The following is a 19227-nucleotide window of genomic DNA, read 5'->3' on the forward strand; positions in this document are numbered from 1 at the left end:
AAGCAAATAAATCTTCAATAGATAATATTGTTCTATACTTTGGAAACTCATATGTGCAACTCCCTTTGATATAGTATGTCATGGGATGGATTAGCCCTTTCATAGAACTACTCCAGCCCACCTGTGCCTCATTATCTGCCTCAAGGAGGCCTGATAGAGGACAGGAGTTGCCTATAAAAAGCCAGAGGAAGCAGCTATGGAAGAGAAGAGCTGTAATGAGCAAGAGGCTCTTTGACTGGGTGAAGTGGGGTGGGGGGGCAGAGGCTAAGGCTAGAAAGCTAGAGCCAGAAGGCTGAGCTCCATTTTGAAAGGACTAGAAATGACATCTTCATGAAGAGCAGATGGGAACAGAAGAAGAGCTCCAGGTGTGGTAGAAGATGCCAGAGTTGAGTATGAACTTGTGTGTTATGGTGATGGACTTTATTTTGGAACACTGCGGATTGCCATGAACAGTTTCTGTTATTAAACTGGCCCAGGCAGGAGTGGTGTTAGCTAGAAGAGACTGTGGAGACTTTCAGGGACTCTGAAGAAGGAAAACAGGCTGCTGCAGAACCAGCCCTTTGTATATGGCAGGTACTCAGGATGGCTGTCCTGTTATGCAGCCAAAGATAAAGGGTTAGGCTGTGGCCCCAATCCCCTTCTGACAAAATGTTTCAATATTATTTGTGTGTTTACTAGTGCCTGGTTGTGGGATTTTTCTTGTTAAGACAGCTTGTTTAGCAATGGCCAAAGGATACTACTCCTACCAGTGCCATTCCATAGTCCCTAGTAGTCTCGCAGTTGTTGAAATCTTCATTCATATATAGGCTTGTGTGCACAAAGTGGAGACGTTCTGAAATGAGTGATGCTGGCTGGCTGAAGAATACTTGTTCCTGGGGCTCTAAGCGGAAATGTATACTCAGAGGTTCAGTATTAAATAGAAAAGGCGGGTGGGACCCCAAACCTGTATATATGAGGAAGCATTTTTAGCAATCCTATAATCCCAGTCATGGCCAAACCATTGGCATTATAAATAGAAAATGCTGTGCAAAACTATACATTTATTTGTGACAACCAAATCATCGTTTAATTTGTATTGAACTAACTCCAGTGAAGGATCAGGGCAGGGGTTCCCAACCTTTTTCCTTTCTGAGCCTCTCTCCCTTCCCTGCTCCCACCCCATCCTATTAAAAACTTCAGGGCCCTGTGGTGGGAGGGGCCTTGGGGCAGGGGACTTGGGCATAGCAGTAATTTGACACCTGTTTTGGGGGGGTATGGGCCAGCGGGACTTGGGCCAGCTCTGTGTGGCAGGATCCGGAAGGGGGGAGAGCCACCTCTACCCTCGACTCACCTCAGCAGGCTCTGACTATGCGTGGGGGGGTGGGGGCACAACCAAAAATTATAACTCAAAGATGGGGGCTTAGTTCAAAAAGTTTGAAAACAGCTCAGGGTGTGGGCAGGGAGTATTTTGGGCTATGTCTGGGGGTAGCTCAGGGTATGCGGAGGGGTAGCTAGGGGCTGTGTGTGGGCAGCGGGGTTGTTCAGGGTGCAGGGAGGGGGTAGCTGGGGCTGGATGCAGGCAAGGCGGGTAGCTCAGGCTGCGGGCAGGGGGGTAGCTAGGGGCTGTGTGTGGACAGGGGGGTTGCTCAAGGTGTGGGTGCTGGTAGCTGGGACTATGCGTGGGCAAGGAGGTTGCTCAGCGTGCGGGCAGGGGGGTAGTTAGGGGCTGTGTGCAGGCAAGGGGTAGTTCATGGTGCAGGGAGTGGGATAGCTAGGGGCTGTGTGCCGGGAGGGCTCCCATGTGGTCCCTGTTCCCTGAGGGGTCTGCCAGCCACAAGCCGGGTCTCCCCGCCAAGGCAGCTCTTACCGGCTGTGTGAGCAAAATGGGGCTGGGAGCTGAGGAGCAGCTTCAACCCAGGGCACCAGCAGGAGAGGGAGGAACATTGCCTGTTCCATGGCACCAGCCAGAGCAGCAGCTGCCCCGCACTCACTGCTTGCCTCTGGCTTCCCAGTTCCCATCTCTGACCTGGCCAGGGGGTGCGGAGCTGCCCCCAGGACTATGTTGCTCTTGCACTGCAGTTTGGGGGAGGGCGGGCAATATCCTCCATGTCCCCAGCTCTGCCCATGGACTCGGTGCTTCTGCCCTGCAAGGAGCACCAGGACTCGGGGCTCCGGGCTTCAGCCCCGTGGGGGGTGCCAAGAATCAGGGCTTGTTCAGCTCTGCGCTGCCCAGCTTCAGCCCTGCAGGGCTCTCACTTTCAGCCTTGGGCCGGCAGTCCCCCTGACAGGGCTCACAGACCCCCAGTTGAGAAGTGCTTGTGTAAAGGTTACTGTAAGTGCTTACATCTGAAATGGTTATGGAGGAGTGTCACTTCTCCAGCTTGCTCTTGATGGAAAACTGACGCACATTCCAACAATTCTGACATATCAGAGATAGGCCTAAGCAGCTGCCTGTTTTCCTGAGTACCTGTCAGTCTCTGTAAGCATTCTATTTTGGAGCTGAACTCTGCAGTTTTGGTACTCTCTACAATAAAAATTAGAAATCCTGTCAAGATAATTCCTATTTCTTATTTATCTTAGGTTTATTTGTAGCTTTTTAACTTCCAGTAGGAGGAAATAAAGGCTTATGGGAAGTGATATGGTTTACTTTAACTTTTTAACAAAAAAAAATTGCTGATTGGTGGCCAATGCTGAAGTTTAAAGGCTCACATGAATGCCATATGCTTCTTTTGTCAGTAATGCTGATCTGCTGACTTCCATTGAAATGGGACATGCAACCTCATGGGGCAATGTGTGTGACTAACACTGCATAAGCTTGTTGGCAGTACTGTTTGTCCAAGATAGGAACTTTCGATCTGTCTGCTGGGCAGTCTTACTGGTAAACAGACTGCTACCTAGAAAAGCAATTTCTCTTTATTTCCCTCCAACAACATATTGATTCATACTATACACATTTTTTTAAAGCTGAGGTGCGCTTATAAAGTCGGATCTATTTTTCAGGTTTGTCACTGACTTTCTATATGATCTTGAACAAGTCACTTAGGGCCAGATACCTAAATGTATTTTAGTCATTGTTCCATTCAGCATTTGAAAACCTAAGTTACTTAGATGGGTAAATCCTACTTTCATAAGTGACTTAGTGACATTCATTGAAATGTAGGGTCCTAAAACTATGCAATACAGAGCAATGACTCAGTACTATTAATCTGGTTCTCAGCATCTCTGGGCCTTAACTTACCCACGTCTAAAATGTCTCTGCTAACCTACATATTTTTAGCCTGACTTTACTATAACAGGGTGAGTGTGCAGCTAATACTAGAAAAAGGCATTTAAAATCCTTGAATGAATGGTAATAAGTGCAAACTATGATGATATCGTTTCATATAATTGCATATATTAAAGATCCTGCAAACGTGACCTATCACCAGTCAAGTCAGTCTCAAATTTGTTTGTTTCAATCATATGAAGATAACAGGAGGTTTATCTGAACTGCAAATAAAATACTATTGATTCAGTTCCGGATTCTTCCCAGTGGCTTGGTTAAAATACAAAATAGTTTTGAACTTTGCAATAAAAGTTGAGGCTGATCATTATGCAGGATTGAGACAGGCTTTGTTCTTCCACCCTCTATGTGTGTGCCATGGAGCTGCAAAAAGAAATTGTGACTGAGAGGCTAACTGCTGATCTGGGCAGTAGTTGAATAGGGAAGGGAGAGGACATGATATCCCCTTATTCCCCTGCATAGGGCTTGGTTCGTTGTGAGTTCCAACCATAATAAATGCAAACAATAGTGTTAATTTAAATAAGTCTAAAACGGATGATTTGCCAACATGTTCCCTTTCTGCATTGCTCTGGGGCCTCTGCCTCCTGAAGACATTGTTTTCCTTTTGTATCTCATGTGTGGAGAACTATGAATGAAACAGAGTATAATCAAAGAATATCTAATCCTGGAGATGTTCTGTAAAGGTAAAAACTATTATGTCTGGACATATGGAGATGATCTTTCCTTTGTGGTTTCCTTTAACTTGGTTGACAATAAATAGTTTTAATTTAATGTTTTTCTCCTGTGTGATTCATGCTGTGTTGTAGCAATGAAATGCACTAAGGCATCATAAATGAGCTCAGACCATTTTATCTTCTGGTTAAATTTTATAATAGAAGCTAATGCTTGGGTATCTGACCTGATATAGCTTGTTAAAGTGGAAAAATGTTTTTACCGTCCCTCCTCCTCACCCGTCCCCCGTCCTATTCGTGGACTGTTGAAGACAGACACATTCATGAATGGACAAAACATGTAACACGCAAACATTTTCTTATCCTTTTGTATACATCAATAGAGAGATGTATACTTCCAAGAGACATTTTTGGTTGTCTATTTACCCATCCTGATCTAGCCCTTTTTTATAGCATACCCAATACAACAGTAGTATCTTAACTTTGAAAAAAAAAATAAGAAACACATTTTTGACTGTGTGGACCACACTGTCTTCCTACTCCATCAGTCTGTATACTTGCACATAATACCACCATTTATCTCCAGTGTTATGTTGGCTGGTCCTTTTTGCAATCACTTGTATTGATGGACTGTGAAAAGAGGAGTCTTAACGTTTCCATTGAAGGTGACAAGACTCAAGCTTAAACTGATCTCCAGGATTGGTGACTTCTACAGTGAAGGACCTTTCATGGAGAATGTTCAGCCTTGGGGCCAAAGTAGTTTAATTTTAGGATCCATCAGACATAACCTTCTCAGATTCACTTTCCTAGCCTACTACTGGGACACTCTCTCTTTTTTTCAGATATCTAGGTCCTTGCCAATCTAGAACATTGAAGATAAAAATCAAGAACTTGGGTGGGGTGGAAATCTGGATCTTCTCAAAGTGGCTGGTTCTAAGACCCTATGTAGGCATATAGGGTTTTTTCTGCAGAGTCACCTAGGCTTAGGTGCTAAACTCCAACGTGTGTTAAGATTGAGAGTAATTACTGATGATTTATATAGGCAGGTGTATCTAGTTAGCGCCAACCTTGACAATAAAGAGGGTGGGAGTGTCTCTGGGCCAGAAGGAATTAGGATAGATGAGGTCCTGGAGGGAAACTTGGGGAACAGCCAACTTCAGGGAAGAAGAAGAAAAGGATGTTTGTTCTGTTGATGGTTTTGAGTTACCATTAAACCCAAATCCCTGAAAAGGGTGAGTTTGGACATTAGCTCAGTGATCTGTTTCAGATGGGGGTAGAGACTGTTTTAGTAGATTAAGAGCAAGTGAAGATATTGACACAATTATGTAATGTGCTATCTATAATCCATCACTCTTGGGAGGCAAGTTATTTTATATGGTACATGAAGTACCTACAGCTCCCATGTCTCTTTCACCTTCAGTCTTACATGCAGTAATGATTAACAGTACATGATGAGAGAAGTATACATGGATTGCTATCAGAACTAGACTATGTTTAAATTAATGCATGTTGGTTAGGTTTAATAATATTGATTTTTTTTTAAATACAGTGCAAACATGTTAATGATGTCCATTTATCGGTGGTAGTGATGGTATTTTACAATTTAACAGTTATGTAGCATAATGAGCCAGTAAAATATTGTATCTGTCTTTACCCAGAATGTGCTGCTGAATGTGGAGATTCTTAATGTAATGAGTGAGCTCCATGTTAATAGTTTTTCCTCTTGCCTTCTGTGCTATTCTTGTTTATTCTTTCATTTCTTTATCTTCTGTGTCTTACTGAATTTTTAGTTGGATTTTTTCAGGCTTAAGGTCTCCTATACTATGATTTCACTATAGAGGATTGCTTTGTTAATGTGTACTTGCTGAGTTTCTATTATGTTCCTTTTTTGTATACATTTGGAAATAACTATATTCTTCATGTCAAATTTGTCAAAAGAGTGACAGTTTGCTAAAGCTGCCATTGACTGTTGCGTTATTGTAGTTGAAAAAGCATTGATTTGCTGATCATACCTTTTTTTCACAAATGTAGATCAGTTGCTAATAGTACTAAAGCTAGCTAACTCCACCCACTGATTGTTCACTGTTTATTTCTTATAGCTGTTAGCTAGTGCCTAAATAGTTTTAAATCTGTTTGAATTGTATTCAATCTTTTTATTTGTAATTTTACTTATCTGATGTATTTAATTTTTATTTATTCATGTGCAGTTAATAGCTTTGTTTGTTTTACCCTCACAAATATACATGGTTCTCTTTAATCAAAGAGCTTAAATAACTGAAAGCATACATCATGCTAAGGGAAACGATGGAACTGATACATTCAAAGCTATGGGTGATCAGCATCTCTAAAATTCAGGAAACTTAGAGGTGTCAAAATGTGAATTGTAATACCAAATATTAGGCAGCCAAGTTAAGAAAATAATGATGACCTGTGTCACAAAGTTTGGATTAATCTTCTACTAAGTTCTGAAGCATTAGGATCCAAAGATTTGCCTTGTATGTGGTCTATAACATTGATATAGCCATGCTATCTTACTTATTAGTGTTCAGATATAACAATTTCTCAAAGTGCATCTAATGTTTTAGTGCTGCGTTAGTCACAAATTAACAGGTCAAAGGACCAGAAGACAAAAGGGTGGGGGCACTAGATGCCTTGGACCTGCTGTATTAACCCACTCTGTTCACTATTAAAAAGAGAAGTTTAAATATTTTGGCCACCTGCCAGAGTTCCTGGGTATTCTCTCCAGAAAGTCCATTCAGCCCAGTCACATTCAGTTTACATAAAAATATGTATATTGACACACTCTGGGAATTGTAATACTAAACAGAGTAATTGGTGTGCACCCCCACCCCTAATTTGGTTTAAAGTGTGGTAGAATCCAGTGTACTAGATGCTGTACTAATACACCAGGGTTACAATATTTTCCTCAGAATCTATGATCTGAAAGGCAAAACCCTGAAGTTTGGGGGTATGTAGATACTAAGTGCAAGCGGAATAATTGGAATGACAGATATGCAGGTATTAGTAATTCAATAGTGTCTTTTTGTATGATATGATTTCAATATTCTTATTTACTTCAGTAGAAGTTACTCAGTGGTGAATTCCACTCTTCATAAGACTTTCAAGCCTGCTTCAATCTGAAAATGGGTTTTAAACAAATCTGAGATATAATAGCCACAAACTGAATCATATACTATAATCTAAAATTCTGCTCTATGAATCAATGGATCATCTCTATGCCTGTTAAATTAAGACATTTTGCAGGTAAATGACCTGTGGTGATTGAGTATCTTACTCTGCCATCTACTTCTTTTAAAGAAAAAGGCTTCTATTTACTGCAGACATAATTAATTGTGTCCAGAATTGCACCTGTTGAGAAGACTCTCCTTGATGACATCTATGAATGAGAGATTGAAACATTGAATTGTGGACCATAAGGCCACGTTTAATTGTGCCCATATTTAACTTTGTTCCCAATATTAGAGGCTGGGTTAAAATCCAAGTAAGTTAGGGTTAAAGATCATAAATTTTGATATCCCAACATAGACTGTGGAGTATAATCCTGACTTCCTTTATCAATATAGTCTGTTCTTCACTGCAGATGAACTGCTCCCAAATGTGACTGAACGCTGCAATGTTTTCATAACATTGTTCAGTTCAATGAACAGCGTATCAAATACTTCATTATAAAGTTTCCTGTTATAAACTATAAAGTTTTATCATCTTGGCTATCAGATCAAAAAGTGGCCTACAATGTTGCTTCCTAATGAGATTTTTATTTCAAAATTTAAATCATTGCCCTTTGCATTTAAAATTGAGCAGCTGAATAAATGGGATTTCCACACTATTCTTCTTATAACTAATTATAGTACTTGGTCCTTTTTTCCTTTAAACTTAATTAGCCATATAGAGTAGATTGAAGATTAAACCTGCTAGGGACTCAGCACATCCAACTCGTATTAAAGACCACGAGAGTTTAGGATGCCCACAACCCTGAATGCATTTGGTATATATTTACCAAGAACCATAGTATATCATGATTTTTAGCTGCTTGTTTTTAAATTGCTATGGTATAGCTCTAGCTTATTTTAGAGCCAGAACTGCAAAGCCCAAAGTCAATTATTTGAATGTTTTTGTTTTGAACTTGGGGGGGGGGGAGATTTTTCCCACTTTGACTGGTTTCTAACTTTTGCCAGATGGACAGCACTGAACAGTCAGTGTGGAATGTTTTCCTACTTTCTTATCTGTGTGTGTGTGTGTTTACTTTTGTCAGTTGGAATGCAGTCACACTGGATGTAAGTGGCACTTTCAGAGAGAAAAGTAATACTTTCATTTTTAAATAGCTTTTAAAAATGAAAAGTGTTCCCCCACTACCACCACTATCCCATACTTAACTGCTTTCTAACTTCTTTCCACTTGGAAACAATCCTATCTATCTAATCATCTATCATTTTAATTTTATGAGGAAAACTTTCAAAAGTTGCCAGAAAATTCCAGATGATGTTAATACATGAAAATAGCCAATTATATTTTGTTTTTGCTTGTGACTTTGGGCTTTTGTCTTAAATAATATGACCATACATTATTTTAAGCCCACTGTCCTAAACTCATTTGACACACCCAGCAAAGGACTTGAATGAACTAAGTATTATCTGGCTGGAAGGCTAAAAGTTAGAAGGGAGAAAAATTTGCAATCATTAAAGAAAACAAAGACCAAAAAAACTCGTCATTGAAGATCCAATGAACGAATTTAGATGGAACTGCATCAGAGAAGTTACTGACAGGGATGGAATAAAAGGAACTCTGTTACCTTCATGCCAACACTTCTGAAAATAAATTTTAACTTTTTTTAAAAAAATGAGCACAGTCCAGCTGGAAAGGACCCATAGAGCTCTATTCTCACCATCAATTGAAGGAATTCAACACTGGGATTCCATTGTGCACCTAAATTTGGAGAAAGACTTTGCAAATGAAGAAAACAAAAACAGGACTGAACTTTAAAATAAAAGGTCAGCACTGAGCTTTGAAAGAGAAATAAAATTGTAAAACTCATCAATACCTTAAAGAAAAAGGTGATTTGGTGCAGATGTTGGGGAGAGGCAGGTGGAGTTGGGTTGCCTATAACCTACTGTTTTCTGTATAGAATATATATAAAGATAGGAAATTTTGATAGGAGCAAGACCTATTTAGTAGCCTAGTGGGGTACGTCTACATAGCAGTTAAACACTCATGGCTGGCCTGGATCAGCTGATGTACAGCTCAGGCTGCAGGGATATAAAGTTGCTGTGTAGATGTGAGATCTCTGGGACCCTGTGCGGAGGTGAAGACCCCAGAGCCCGGGCTCCAACCTGAGCTTGAACATGTATACAGCAAAGTTTAGCCTTGTGAGCCCAAGTCACCTGGCCAAGGCCAGCCACAGCTGAGCTCCTGGTCTGTTATTCCAGTGTAGATGTTCCCCTGGAGACCTGCAATATTGATGCAGCAAATGGAGGAGAGAAAACATCCTTTATTGCATCAAGCAAAACCAAGGAGGCTGCTGATTCAGAAGATGGTGAGCAGGAAAAAAAAATGCAAAGGAAGAACACAGTGGAAGAAAAACATAAGAAAGATTAATACTAGAAAAGCTAATGAAGTATCATAAAGCGCATGAGCAAAAGCTAGTCCATTGGCTTCAGTGGATTTTGAATTAAGCTCAAACTGAGAATCACTTTTATTTCTATTTAAGGACATTAGGACTAGTACTTGGGTGAAAGGTTTCAGTGAAAAAATTTTTCTGCGAAAAATGCAGATCTGGGAAAAATTAAATGTTCATGTTGTGGTGGGGTAGAAGGGTCTGAATAAGTCAGTGCCATCTAGATATTTTGATTTTTTTTTAATTTATTTAAAAAAAAAATTTCGTCCGTCCCAAAATTAATTTTGTTTTAAACTTTTCCAATTACTGGTGAATTAGAAATAAAGTCACTCAGGGAAAAACAAAACTCTTTGAGTCATTCCTTTTTTTTTTTTTTCTTTTTTCTTTTTTGGAATTGGTAATGAACTGAAGAAAAAAGTAAAACCTCCCAATTTCATACAGTTCTAATTAAGGCCAAGGAACTTTCTTTCATCTGCTTAGATATGATCTTTAATCTTTTGTATGTCATCTTATTGCTCCCTCTCATCAATTGTACATCAGAAAATAGAGAGGAGGAAAAACAAGTATTTTTTTTAAGAAGAAATGTCAAATTGTGTTCATGCAGGGTACTGATCTGTGTGTGCACATATCGTGTATGTACATCTAAAAAGGAGGGTCGTGTTGCCTATGCTAAAGAGGCAGCATTTTCCTGAGCTACTATGGAGAAGGCGGGAAAGGTGAGTGCAATATGGTGAATACTATAGCTTAATGTTTACCAGTTACCACTGATTAATATAAAACAGAAAGCAATAGAAGATTGGAGGGTGGGTGAAGAAATGGAAAACCAACATGTAAGGAAAAATTAACAGGACCATTCAAAAGATTCCAGAATTTTATAGAGTTTAGCTCTAGCAATATACTTTAATGATAGATTCCACTTTGAAAACAAATTACAAAAATGTAATTTTTTTCTACACAAAATTCTGTTCTTGACAAAATCCTATTTCTCAACCCCCAAAAAACCTCTGAAAACTTTAAGAATTTTTAATGAGCTCTAGCTTTCATGTTGTGATTTTTTTATGTATGTATTTTATATTTACAAGATTAAAGCTTCACTTTGATACCTCTAGGGCTTTGGCAGTAATGAAAAAGCATGTTTTAGAACAGTCTTTGTGGATGTTCTCACTTATGCAAAAATTTGTGGTATTAGATATTAATTTTATATCTCTGTTTCTAGTACCTTTTCAGGACAGCCCTTTTATTTTCATGAATCAGATATCCTAGTAGCAATTGGTGATTGTAAACGTTTATTCCTTCCTTTAAGAAAATAAATACTTTTACATTTTAAGGTGAATGAAGGTACACTGGCTACAGTTACTCGATATAATAACTGCATTTGGTTATGCCTCATTAGATAATATATGAATCTCTAAAACTGTTTACTATTACCATAAGCAGTGATTTATCTGATTCAATTTAGGAATAACTCGTATTTACTGAACCTGGTAGCTAATCTTTCTATTGTCTTGTTTTGCTTTACTAAAAGAAAAAGCATTTTTTAAGAGAATAGCTCCCCCAAAGTAGCTCCCCACTGAGTTACTGGCTTGGGGTTCTTTTAAAACATAACCCCAATCCACCTCTCATTTCCTAGTGTAGACATATGTAATTAGGGGACTGTAATAGAATTCATTATATAGAAATATGATGGTGCTTCATAGTTCTCTTCTTGTGATACTTACATGCTTCTTATAATGGAAAAGAGAAAATGACTTTGGTAAATGGTGCTGCAACGTTTGTTACTTTTTCTTGTTTCATTATAAATCAAGTGAAACAAATCTGGTATTACATATAAATCACTCACTCTTAGATCCAAGTGCTTCCCTGAGATACATTTCCTTGGCTTCCATTGAAACCAAGCAGAGCCACAATTTACACATAATTTCTGTCATAGGTTTTGCTTTAAAACAATGAGTTATTGTGGACTGGCACCATTGGTGGATCTCAATGTTGTTCTACATGGTGTGTTAGTGTGGACCAGCAGGATATAAATTTTAGTGGGCACCAGCATGCTGCTCACTAACTAGTCACTTTAAGTTCCCTAATCCATATGGACATAATACTAAGTGAAACAGGACTACGTCAACGTGCACCAGGGAATTTATTGTGCATGCCAGCAGGTTCCACACTCCGATTGTTAGTGTGCAACACGCTGGTGCGCAATAAGATTTACACCCTACCTGGTGCGCACTAGCGCACCATGTAGAACAACATTAAGATCAGTGTTCAGTCCACAGTAACTCATTGTTTTAAATGTGGAGTAATTAAGTCAATGTAACTGAGATAAGAATCTGCCCCCACATTCCTGCATAATAAAAAAACAGGCATTTAGGTACCAAGATACCTTTGGGGAGCTAGGCTTCATCAATGAGAGTGAGATACCTGAGAGGATGTGGGCCTCCGATACTAGTTCTGTGATTCCTGTAAGGCAAGGGTAACAATCTGATATTAGCTGCATCTCTAGTCAGTATCCTTTGCTGAGCTATTTATGGCTAGCCATAAATGTTATGGAGTTATTTTTCACATTACAAAGAACTGTAATCTTTATTCAGATTGTATCAACCTCAGGCAGCATTGTCACTGAATTGTTTAAAGAATGGTGTCTCTTGTATATTGAAGGGGCCCATATTGGAGAATGGGGAGCCTAGGGGTTTGTCTGCACTTGAAATGTTACACTGCTGTAGCGCTTCAGGGTAGACGCTCACTGCAGTGATCGATGCGGTTCTCCTGTTGGTGTAGTTAATCCACCTCCCCAAGAGGCAATACCTGGGTCAGTGGAAGAATTCTTCTGTCAACCTAGTGCTGTCTACACTGGGAGTTAAGTTGGCTTAACTTCATTACTTAGGGGTGTGGATTTTTCACATCCCTGAGATGTTGGTATCCTAATGTAAGTTCCCAGTATAGACCAGGCCTTAGGAAAGTACAATTTAAGTTTGAAAAGTTTCAATTCAGTCCAACCAATAGATATTAAATATTTCTATTTAAGAATGTCAAAGTGTTGATGGTTTTCAGTTGAATGAAATAAGTGTTTAGACACTTCCAAATGGAAAATTTTCAGAACTTTTTGTGGAACAAAAAGTTCAATTATCTTCTCTTTTTTGTCCTAGTTCAGGATGAAAAGAAATGTGAAAAACAGATAAATTCGGGTTCTGGTTTATTTCAAGCAGATGACTTAGGGTTTGCCAAATTATTTTTCATTTACCATTAAAATGAACAGGCTTGAAAATAGGAACTGATTTTCTGGTTCATAGTATTGTTCAGAGCCATCACTCTAGCTGTTTTTGTCAACTATATTAAGCAGCTTTTATTGCCGAAACCAGTTTTTAAAGAAGGTGCTCCTATACAAGGCCTTGTTGGCAGATTAACTAAATTTCCATATATGCTACATCCATTTTGAGCACACATGCAATGGCAGTACAAGTTTCTCCAATCTACTTCACCAGAGCATGTCAATTGTGACTTGCAGAAACCAGCTGTAGTCAAGAAAGTAATTCATTGTTCATACATCTACAGTTCATGTTCTATAGTCATTACGGCTTGGAGCTGGCTGAATTTTTGTCAGATTTTTCTTTAAAAATGTGAACTTTTAAAAAAATTATTTTTTCACTTCTTCACCAGCTCTGCATCTGTTGACAAGGATATTAGACATTGCTGGCTGACACCAACTTCAAATTACAACCTTGAGATAAAAAACCATTAACTCCATTGAACTATCCAGTCCCCTGGCAGCCACTTGCTTTAAATAAAGCTCATTTTCCTAAGTAAATAGAAAAACTATTGGAGTGACAAAAGTAATTCTCTAGAGAAGCTACTATCGCTGACCGTTATTGGAAATGCACATTGCTTCTTGTTAGTGGGGGAGGGCAACACCTGCTATGATGATAGTCTAATTAAAAAGGAAAATAAAAAATATCAGAGGAATGTCTTTCTAATGAAGATGCTGAGAACTAGTTCTCTTCCCTTGTCTATCCTACTACTGGTATGATTAATGAAGACATTTTATTTAATCTAGAAAAAAAACAGGCTACAATAAAATGTTATAGGAATACTTCCTGTTATAGATGGTGCAGATGGCAATGCCTACAGTTAGGGATGCCCCAAACTTTCCATTATAAGACCCTTTTTACAGTGTTTTTTATAACTGCAAAACTTTGAGCATTTAAGCTGAAAATTTCCATACCAGATGTTTCCCTCAGGTGTGTGGTGGTGGTGGTAGTGGTGGTTTAATTTTAGCCAAAATTGTGGTAATTTCTCAGAATGGGGATAGGGAAAATATATTTTTCCCCTAGTAAAAATTTCTTACCACTATTCTCTTGAAAATCTCTATGGCCTCCATGATATGAAACAAGAGCTTGACATTTTGGTAGGGTGAGCACTCTAATGTCAAGGATGTGCTTTTGCTGTCCTTGTCAGGATAAGTTATAAGGCTCCACAAAGCTGTGAACAAGTCTTTGTGGAGCACATGCTAAAAGCTGGCAGTTAAATTTTCCAAACACATTTTCTGTACTGAGCATGCTTCAGGCTGGCACTGCAGGGGTTGAGCAGAATTTTCTTTGTGATTGTGCTTCCCAGCTGTTGGGGCCCAGTATGATGCCAGGAACTAAGGAGACTGTCTTTCCTATGCTTTCAATGCACCTGCTTTTGGCACCCAGGAAGTGAGCTAGAGGAGGCAGCTGTCTAGCTGTTATGTAGAAGGGTGGGGAATTGATCTTGTGGAGTGTGGGGGGTGATGAGACTGGAACAAAGGGCTGGGGGATGTGGTCTGGGACTGGAATGGGGAGTTAAGTGGGGAAACTGAGAAACCAGCAGGGCTAGAGTAGAGTTTGGAACAAGGATCTTGGATGGAGAGGGACTGGGATGGGGGGGGAGATTTGGGGGAGGGGTGAGACTGGAATGTGGTGGCTGGGGGGAGGGATACTGGCTAGGTTGAGTAACCAGGCAGGCAGCTGGGACTTGGATGAAGAGCTTAGTGGAGGTATAAAGTATACTGAGGCTCGGATGAGGAACTGTGTGTGTGTTTTTTTTGTTTTTTTTACTTTCCGTTCACCATCCTGAAGGGCTGGGGTCAGGGTGGGGGTAGTTAATTTACAATGATTGCGGGTTACAAAGTGTCCAGCTGAGGTCTCTGTCACCCAGTGGTCTGCATGTCCATTGGTCCTGGGCATAGCAATGCATAGTCAGGGGATACACCTCTGGAGGGAGAAGATATACTTCTGTGGCTTGTGCAGTTTGTGGCTCCCGTCATCTTCTCTACCTAGGAGGTAAGAGAGAGAAGGGGAGCAGGCTGGCACTCTGGCTTTCAGCCATGGTCCCTTGGCAGGCCTGAAAGTGTAGAGGCCTTCATACCCACCTTCAGGTTCATAGTCCATTGGGGCCATTGTGCCTATCTTGAAGCACACTGGACTAACGTTGTCAGGTAGTTTGAGGTGGTTACCCCAATTAAGTAAAAGTTCTAAATAAAATTGCAGCCTCTGCATTGCACTGTATTGTGGTGTCTGTATTTCATTGTCCTCCTCAGTAATGAGTTGATCTTGTATCTTGGCTTTGACAGCTCATTTGGCAATCTATAAGGGCATGTGTTGGGACTAGCACATTAATACAAAAGCAGCAATGTAAATTATAGTATAGGCACCCAAGTTTCATAACTTACATTTGGGGAAAATAAGCTAGTGCCACAGAGATGTTTAAAGAAACAATCATGACTTTGTCAGAACTGCCTCTTTATAAGATATGAAAGACCTCCACTGTCAGTGTCTCCTTCCCAGTGACAAGGTGAAAGATGAGAGATACTGACTGAACATAAGTCTGGGAAATCTGAAAATATTGCACACGCAAATCCTAACACCATATGACATTTCATTGATGTTAATTGCACAAAACTCTCCACCCTGCAAGTGCTCACACTTAAACCCTTCATATATGTGCATTTCTAATTTGGGGGAGAAACGTGTTAAGTCTAGAGCATTGTACAGGCCAATTCAATATTTGACATATCAGGCAACATGCCATATGCACTGTTTTTATATTCTGAAAATTGTGTGACAGGGAAAAATCAGTGACATTTAATCTTCATAAATAATGTAAGCATTCATTTTAGTCAGTTACATTGTTTTCAGCTGTCCAAATATTTTAGATACCACCTATCAAATTCTTAGATAGTGGTTCTATTGTTTCACTTTCAGACAGACTGCTGAAATGAGATACAAGCCACAGAAGCTTTTGTGGGGAAAAATCTAGCAGGGCTATGGAAGATGGGATTTGAAACGCTGTTGCTCTCTAGAGTGTTGTGCTCTTTAATTGAATGCTAACTAGTCCACAGTTATGGCCTTGCTATTGGACCTAACAAGAAAGTTATTTGTCATTGCTGTAAAGACGGAGAGAAGAGATAAATGAATTATAATGTTATCTGTTTGTTGTTTGTGGACAGTGAATGATGGTATTCGAAACAGGGTACAGCATTGCTCAAATTGTGGAAAAACTCCTGGGACTAGAGATGAGAAATAGAACGAGAACCTTGTGGTTTTCCATTTAGTACTGAATAGGGGGATTACTGAATGAGCATCCTTGCTTAGTTTTTTTTTTGGGGGGGGGATGTGGGAGACATTATTAAAAACAATTAGAGGAGACATTGATTTTTAAACTTGTGTTTAGTTAGTTTGACTATATAAACTATGTAGTCGAGTCTACATTTTGGGCAGGACACTGACTCATTATAGCACTACTAAGGGGACTGACTTGGGACAAAAGGGATGGAAAAGTAGCCAGATGTTTTCCCCTGAAGAATGAGGAGTCCCCAGGAGGCTTAACACAGGTATAATGAGCTTGATGCCCTGCACACTCTTACTCTAGGTGTAGTGGATGATCCTGAGCAGGCCAGAGATGTAGCTAAAGGATAATCTGGAGAGTGAGGGACTCGAAAGGATCCACCAGCTAGGAATTACTCTTGGAGAACCATGCTAGCCAGTCTCACTTAGAACAGTCCTTTGGCTGCATCAGAGCAGGGGAAGTTTAGATCCACACTTCCTCATTCGATCCTAGTTGCAGGTCCTGCACTGAATTCAGTTTTGGTCATATAATGGGATATGACTGTCCTCTACTACATCCCCCTATTCCAGTGCCCTGTCTGAGTAGTTGGGGTGAGAGTGTCAAATGCACTAAGAAGGAAAGGAAAGAACCAACCTTCCAGAATCAGTGGAGTTAGCACTTTGAAAGATGGCATTTATTGAAATGAACTATTGGGTGGGTTATTATAAATAATGGCTATATTAATGGAAATCAGGACTGGATTTCATCATTTTAAAAAGAAGCTTGGGTTAAATTTGCAACAAGTATTTGCACATGCTCATGAAACAGAGTACTTGAGTGAAGTTGGGTTTGAAATTTTGGCCCTAATAAACTTCCACAAGCCTTGTTTGCTATGACACCTAAAGAATAGTAGCAACAACAAACCAGTGCTCTGCATTAATTCCTTGAGCATCAATTTATTTTGAACTGAAAAGGTCATAAAATATATTGTACTATCACATACCCCAGCAACCTTTGAAATAATTAGTGTATTTGGCATATAGCCATAACGATATACAGTACTGTTTCCCTTGGCTTAGTGTTTTGTGTGATGGGTTGGTCACCTTCCTGGAATGTCACTGAGCCTCTCCTGCTCCACCAGCCTGGCTTCCCACTCCCTGTTTTGCTGAATTAGGCTCTCCGGCGTCTTGCAGCACACGCAGGTAGGGCCACACCCAGCTGCAGCCACAGACTGAAATTAGATCTGTGTGAGAGGACTCCCCCAGCACTCAAGTGCACACCCCTTTGGGAGATAAACCCCAAATAATACTGTCTTGCACTGCATAGAAAAATCTGCACAGCGCAAGCTCATAAAAAAACCAGTCTCTTCCTCAATGTGAAGAGAGATGTGAACGGTGTGTCTTTCCCCTGCAGTTTCCAGTTAGAAATTAGATAAACTGGGTTTAATAATAAACAAGATACAAGTGTATTAACTACAAAAGGGTTAAAGGAATAGCAAACAGAACAAAGCAGATTCTTAGTAAATAAACTGCAGACTGAGTTTAACACACTAGATAGGTAGGATGCAAATTAACAAATTCTCATGCTAAGTGACAACAGGTTGGCAGATTCTTAAGGCACAAGTTGCTTTGACTTTCCCAGTTCAGTCTTTGTTCCTTAGGTGTTTTCAGGTGTGTTGTTGTAGGGCAAGTGAGGTCCGCTCATGTTGTCATTGTCCCTCTTTTATATCTCCCCCCACACTTGCTGTAAAGCTTTTTTTATTCCTGTGACCTGGGTCAAACAGTTCCCCATTGTGTAGAGCTATCTCTGAGAGGTTTCTATTGCACACAGTTCCTGGGGTGATCCTTATGCTTTTGTGCATTTCTTCAAGAAGCCACTAACATTGTTTGGCCTCATCCAATGTAGCACCTTTGAAATAGAGAGACATGGTCAATATTTCCAGTTTCAGATAAAAAAAAAATACATGCATACAAATTGGATAAACAATCAGTAAATTATAACCTTTCCAACGATGTCTTACAAGACCCATCTTGCATAAAGTATATCCTGTTATAGCATATTCATATCCTAACCATATTTCCGTAAAGCATATGGGGTATAATGTCACACTTTGGGTTTGTTTGTTTTTTCAGGCTCTGAAGCAGTTAAAATAAAAGCAAACATTTAATAAATAACACTGACCAGGTGACACGTTATCAGTTAAAATAAAAAACATATATTTTAAGCTCAAGAGGAGGGACATTTTTACTATTTCAGTGCAGTACTTTCACATCTCTCAGATCTTCATTTTACAAAAAGCCTTTACAATTAATCTCAAAAGTAGTGCTCTTAACAGTTTAAGACCTTATCTAAACCCACTCTAGTATCTTTATGAAAATCGTACCTTCTCTATTGTGCTAGTCTGGTCTTGCTACATATTCTAAGATACAAATATTCAAGGAGAACTGAATTTTTTGTTCTTTACCTTTAATAATGGGAATCTGTTTCTTTGCTAATGTTCAGATGGCAAATTTTCGCTTGCATCTGCATTCTAGATAACAGCTTTTCCCTTCTAATATGTTACATGTAGGGTGAAGTCACTCCAGTGTGGAGAGCCGACATATCGACAGCCCACTTGCCCCACCAAAAAAAAAGGGGGAAGAATCTGCTATGTTGTGTGAAGATCTACATTGGATCTGATTTTGAGATACATTAATTATATCAATTTAATAATTGAAGAAACATTGACTTCAGGTACTCGATTTATCTGCATTTTGGGGGTTATTAAGAGAACTCCTAGACACATCTTCATTTCATCTTCTCCTTCCTGATCTTGAATATAAAATATCTTGATGTGCTGTTTGTCTGCATTTTTATCTAATCAACTAAACAAATATAAATAATTCAGTTGTTTCAATGGCTTCAGGGCCCTTTTGGAGATGTTTAATTACTTATGCAAATATGTTCCTAAAATAATGTGAATTTCATTATCACTCCATATTTTCGATGGCCATGAAAAATACAGAAATCTCATCTATTTGTGGAATGACTTATAAAATACAAGGAAAAACAGTAGCTTCAGTGCTTAAAAATGTGCATTAGCTTGGTTATGTTCTGTACCT

The 19227-nt window shown here is 39.5% G+C and overlaps 1 long non-coding RNA gene across 6 annotated transcripts in view; it reads left to right on the plus strand.

The window, feature by feature from the left end:
* Positions 1-231: 231 nt before the first annotated feature.
* The window catches only part of LOC120384693, a 45839-nt gene continuing 26843 nt past the window's right edge, over positions 232-19227 (plus strand). Inside the window, exons 1-3 of one of the 6 annotated variants that reach the window (XR_005589034.1) lie at positions 232-385; positions 10170-10281; positions 18696-19026. This is a non-coding gene — a long non-coding RNA (uncharacterized LOC120384693). Of the gene's footprint in view, positions 574-5051; positions 5166-10169; positions 10282-18695; positions 19027-19227 lie in introns of those variants that run through there. The other 5 variants (XR_005589032.1, XR_005589033.1, XR_005589030.1 and 2 more) reach the window with 5 other exon arrangements.

The sequence above is a fragment of the Mauremys reevesii genome, linkage group 16, assembly GCF_016161935.1.
Source record: "Mauremys reevesii isolate NIE-2019 linkage group 16, ASM1616193v1, whole genome shotgun sequence".
NCBI classification, from domain to species: domain Eukaryota; kingdom Metazoa; phylum Chordata; order Testudines; family Geoemydidae; genus Mauremys; species Mauremys reevesii.